Source organism: Canis aureus, chromosome 27 (assembly GCF_053574225.1).
Source record: "Canis aureus isolate CA01 chromosome 27, VMU_Caureus_v.1.0, whole genome shotgun sequence".
Lineage (NCBI taxonomy): Eukaryota > Metazoa > Chordata > Mammalia > Carnivora > Canidae > Canis > Canis aureus.
Window position 1 is genome coordinate 22919170 of NC_135637.1, and position 5690 is coordinate 22924859.

Consider the following 5690-nt stretch of genomic DNA (forward strand, 5'->3'; position numbering starts at 1 on the left):
GTGCCTGAGGCCCTGAGAGGGTCAATAGGACAGAAAGATGACCAGTAATGAGGAGAGAGAGTGGGAAAGCCCTCACTGATGAGGTCAAGGCTTCTAGCCAGGACTGTGCCAGTCCTGCAGAACAATGAGCAAGTTCACTCTTGGATGCTTAGAACATTCTATTTGTGTATCTATAGAAGGAAGTTACAGACATGGCTGGGTTTGTGTTGTCACATTAATTATAAAGGCTTTAAGGGGAAAAAATTCCAAAGGGAATAAAGATTTTCTGAAAAGCATTCTTGTCTAAAGGAAGCTGCATGCAAATGGAAAAACCTTGACATTTAATTGATTTCAGCAATCGCGATGACATTGTGTTTTCATTCAGGCTGTGCAGTGGGGCTTTGAAACTGTGGAAAATTGACAGACAGGCCCTTGTTAGGGGAAACAAAAACGGCTCCAAGTTGCAGGGTTGAATATTTTTCTTTTTTTTTTTTTTTTTCCTTTTCATAGGAAAAAAAGTAGCCCATCATTTCTAACAATCTGAATGACATTTAGCATTATTTCTCTCCTTTAGTAGATAGAATCTAAGGTTTTCCAGATAATAAAAAGCAGTCTGAAGTGTGGATGACACATTTTAAAATACTAATATCTGAAAATATCTCTTTTTGGGGTAGATTTCATGTGGGAACCATGTCTATTTCTTTTGTAATTATAAAGTCAAAATGAAACTGCAAAGTAACTCTTTAAAATCAAATGCAAAATGGAAGCAAATGGCCCTAGCTGTGTGTTGACTTGGTGACTTTATCACTCAGAAGAAACTTTAAGATTCATCTGTTCATACACTCTCAGAGAGAAATGCCCCCAAAGACAAAAAAGAACCAAAAAACAAATAACCCAAACACTTAAACCATTCTCATTAATCATGTTATTATTAGTAAAACCATTCGTATGGTTATTTCAAAACGATGTTAGGTGTGTGCATAGTGAATAAACCATAAAGTCAATGCATTCTTCTATTAAAGTTGTTAGGAGCCAAAATTTTCAGCCTAAGAGAAAAGATATAAAAATACAAAGTCAACCAAATGAGTGAATTGGAAACAGTATCAGCTCATGATTATTTTCTCTTTAAAATCTCTTGTACTTTCCAGCTTTGGTCACTATAAATACCTGGAAATAATGACCAACCCAATAGTAATGACCTAGATCATGGTCTCTGGGAACAATTTCCTGCTAAAAGGAACCAGAGCTCCTGAGAGAAATGACTGATTCCAGAACTGGGCAGGAAATGTGCAAGATGATAGCGGGACATCTTGTTACATCGGAAAGCAAGGAAGCCGTCAGAGACTACTGTGGTTGCATCCAAAAGACTCTGGAACAAACACACTGGCTCCCACTCCCATCTGGACTCTTTGAACATCTAAAAAATTAACAATTACAATGCATTAAAATACATCAAATATATCAAAGTTCATGAATTCGTGATGATACTAAAAGCAATTCAAAACAAGCAAAAAACAAAAAAAAAAACCCAAAAAACAAAACAAGCAAACAAATAAACCCAAAACCTAAAACTCACTGGCTGCCTTTTGAAGGTGATAGAGAACCAAATCATTATTCTGTGAAAACTGGTAAATAAAAGCCTCAAGTAACTATCTTGCCTTTCCAAGAGGAACTGCATCTTAGTGTAATGAATTAGTTGATGAAGAAAGCCCTCTCCATAGAAGTAGCCCAAGTAATAAATGAAGAATAATAAAGGAGTATTATAATTAGAATAGTACCATTTTGCAAATGTCCAAGGAAATGATGGATCTAGGCTGTGATCACCACTGACTGCTAACATCCTCCCCGCAAAGAGGACCACGAGACATTACGTACCTTCTGATGAAATGACTCAGCTCCCTAGGAAATATTCTTGCCTCAAATTCAAACCTGAATCAGGTCAAAACTCTAATAAATTTATAGGAGATACAAAGGATAGAGAAACATATTAAAAGGCACCATGTGGATACAATCAACAGAATCCAGACATGAGAAACTACAGAACTAATGACTCAATTTTTTCATAAACAAATTGCTAGGAAAAAGAGAGAGAGAGAGAGAGAGAGAGAGAGAGAGATGCTATTGATAAAAGGAACTAAAGAGACATTAACCAAATGCAATGTGTCGACCCTGTTTAAAATCTAATTCAATCAGGGATGCCAGGGTGGCTCAGCGGTTGAGCATCTGCCTTCAGCTCAGGTCCTGATTCCTGGGTCCTGGGATCCAGTCCCACATCGAGCTCCCTGCAGGGAACCTGCTTCTCTCTCTGCCTAGGTCTCTGCCTCTCTCTGTGTGTGTCTCTCATGAATAAATAAATAAAATCTTTAAATAAAATAAAAAATAAATCCTAACTCAATCGAGTCAGCTATAAAAATAAGTTTGGAGGCCAGAGAAACAACCAGGAAAATGTGAACTCTGATTAGGTTTTTGCTAATATTAATGAAATATTGCTAAGGTTTTTGTTAAGAATGACATAGGGCTATGTTTTTAAAAAGAGAAGGAACCCCTATCTTTCAGAGAGGCACACTGAAATGTACATGGATGTACTGTCTACTGCTCCAGGGTACTCATGTATCCATACATTTATCTCAACGATTATCCAAACTGCTTTGTATTCTCAGCATGCACAACCGATGTGGGGGCAATTCTTTCCATTCTTTTTTTTTTTTTTTCCTTTTTTTTTTTTTAATTCTTTCCATTCTTTATTCTTCCATTCTTTCCATTGGTAAGGAAAATGGAAATTTTCTGATTTATTTTTCCTATTAAAAAAAAAAAGCAGCAATGATGACCATAGCTACAATGGACTGTTCGCTGTATGCCCTCTGGCTTATGTATGGCGGTCTCCTTTACATCTTTTTGCCATCCTGGAGAAAGAAACCATGGCGCTCACATTTGATAGAAGGGGGAAGTTGAAATGCTGGAGAGTTAGCTGACTTCCCCAGGGTCACACAATGTGAGGCATGTGACTAAAATCTATGTTTAAACTTCCTCCTTTATCCTCAAGGGATGCCCCTGATTATATTCTTTTTGTTTTTTTTGTTTTTTTTTTTTTTAATAAGCTTTTTATTTGAGAATAGATGTAAGGAGATCCCCTGAGGTCTAGACTCAGAATTAGCAGTCACCTCTGCCTCAGTCTATTGGCCGAACAAAGTCACGTGGTCTAACTCGGCAGTGAGGGGTGGGGAAATAGGCTCCACCCTCTCGGCAGAGAGGGGAGAGGGGGAGAGTATTTTCTTGTAGAATAATCTGTGCCGTCTCGCTATACACTTCCTGTTGTGGATCAGTTATAAAAGTCTCAAATCAAGATGTTTATGGGGTCTCTGAACCTCCCAACAAGAAGCACACGAATGAACTACAGAGGTTCTAGAAACTATGATCAATGCCATGCTGTTGGAAAGCTGCTTGTGCTCACCAATATCCATGCTCCTCTGTCCTGAGCACCAGCTGCACTGCATTTCCCAGCTCCTCTGTATGCAGATGGCAACAGGTGACTACTTCCAGCCAATGCAATGAGACCAAAAATGCAACGCAGTACCTATGGGCCAAGGCAGTTAAGGGTAGATGTGGCTTCTCTGTGTGCTCTTTCCTCATCTGCCCATTGGATATAGAAAATACAGTGAGGGCTTCCAAGGCCCTTGTGCATGGAAGAGCTCTCAGATTCAAAAAGCCTGGGCTCCTGAATGACTATGTGGAGCAGAGTGCCTTCCAACCTGCATTACTCTGGACCACTTTGACGAGTGACATTATGTTAGGTTACTGAGATTTGGGAATATTTGTTATAGCTATTAGCGTATAGTAACTAATGTAATTCCCCTTCCTGATGGCCCCAATAATACCAGTTGAAGATATCTCCTTTGAGTTAATTCAGTAAACTATAGCTTCCTTAAGAATTATGTGCATGAAGGTTCATTTTTGATAAGTGATCTAAAAGCCCAATTGAGTCATCCCCCAACCATTCCCACCTTTGACAATATGACTCTGATTTTTGCTTGGGGGGTGGGTGGGAATCATCCCTTTTCAAATCTTAGTTGATATGCTTCTACAAAAGGTAACTCCACCCCCTTGGGCTGGAGGGGTAGAAGATGTGACCTAGGTTAAACCAATGAGCTATTCCTCTAGCTACAGTGATTGGTTCAGGGATGGACACATTCCCCCAAGCAGGTCCAAATTTAATCTCAGGATCTTAGCTGAGCAAGTTGAAATAGACATGGCTCTCTTTCAATAGACATTAAGTAAAATCATAGCCTGGGAGATGCAGGCAGCCATCGTGTAATTATGAAGAGAGCCAGCCTTAGGATGAAGCTTACACTATGGATTGTGAACAAAACAATGAAAAGAGCAGGTACTTGGCATCATTGTCAAGAAGCTAGATCAAGCTTTGCCTGAAACTGACATACTATTGGGCTTTTCAGTCAAATAGAGGTTAATAAACAGCTCTTATGTTTTTATGCCAACTAGTTGAGTTTTCATTACTTATACCGAAACTATTATAAATGGATTGAGCATTATCACTTTTATCATCAAATAAAAACATTTTAATCAGAAAATGTAAAGTAGTAAATGTTATTAAAATAGATGATTTTCAGAGCCTACTTCTAGTTCTAAAATGTAGAATTTAGGGGGTCCCTGGATGGCTCAGCGGTTTAGTGCTGCCTTCGGCCCAGGGCGTGGTCCTGGGGTCCCGGGATCGAGTCCCGCATCGGGGTCCCTGTGTGGAGCCTGCTTCTCTCTCTGCCTGTGTTTCTGCTTCTCTCTCTGTGTCTCTCATGAATGAATAAATAAAATCTTAAAAAAAAAAAAAAAGAAAAAAGAAAAGAAAATGTAGAATTTACAAGGCCTGGTATGAATCCCTAGCACTTAGTTATCAACACATAGAAGTATTTGTTTATCTTGACAACCAGAGAATCTAATTATGAGGAGGCTGTGGGCAAAAAGATGATGAATATTCCATAAAAGAAATACAGACCTTCCCACACATGGCCAAAATCCCTGCAACGGCTTTCCCTCATTTTTAACAGATTCTAGAAAACTCTGTGAGAACTGGCTCCTACCCACCTCTCAGACCTTATTAGCTGTTCTCCCATCCATCCCCCTCAGCTGACTGAACTTTAAATTCTCACAGCTCATTCCTGCCCCAGGAATTTTGTACTTGCCATTCCCTTTGTCTAGTGTGCCCTTCTCCTGGCTTCTCCTTCTTCTGGCATCTGCCTGGACCTCAATTTCTCCTCAGAGAGGCCTTCCCTGACCACCCAGCTACAGGAATCTCCTTCTATGGCACTCTACAAATCATTATTTAATTCTTCCACAGCACTTTTTATAACCTAACAGTGCCTGGTTTATTTACTCACCTGCTATCTCAGTCTTCTGTTAAAGTAAGAGTTCTTCAAGGCCAGAGCCCTTGCCCATTCTGGTGTCCCTGTGTCTCCAGCTTCTGGCACAGTGCCTGATGCAGGTTGGCACTGCATAAAAAATAGGGCCATAGACGCCAAATGAAAGCAGCAGTGTCCTTTGGAGAGGGGTGGGGAATGGAAGGGACTCATGATGTAGTCGTGGGGTGGGCGATTTGGCTGGGAGTTTCCAGGCGTGAGGGCAGAGTGACAGGGAGCAGGGGCAGGCTATGGCTTGGGGATGCTGTCCAGGGTATCCATAAGGTATTTCTACAGAGGAATGAT

At 40.2% G+C, this 5690-nt stretch overlaps 1 long non-coding RNA gene across 1 annotated transcript; it reads right to left on the minus strand.

Moving 5' to 3' along the window:
• Window positions 1-881: 881 nt before the first annotated feature.
• LOC144299514 (uncharacterized) lies at window positions 882-5484 on the minus strand. The gene is made up of 2 exons (XR_013366220.1): window positions 5367-5484; window positions 882-3553 (listed from the first exon to the last, which is right to left on the minus strand). It is a non-coding gene; the product is annotated as an uncharacterized LOC144299514 (long non-coding RNA).
• Between the last annotated feature and the right edge of the window lie 206 nt (window positions 5485-5690).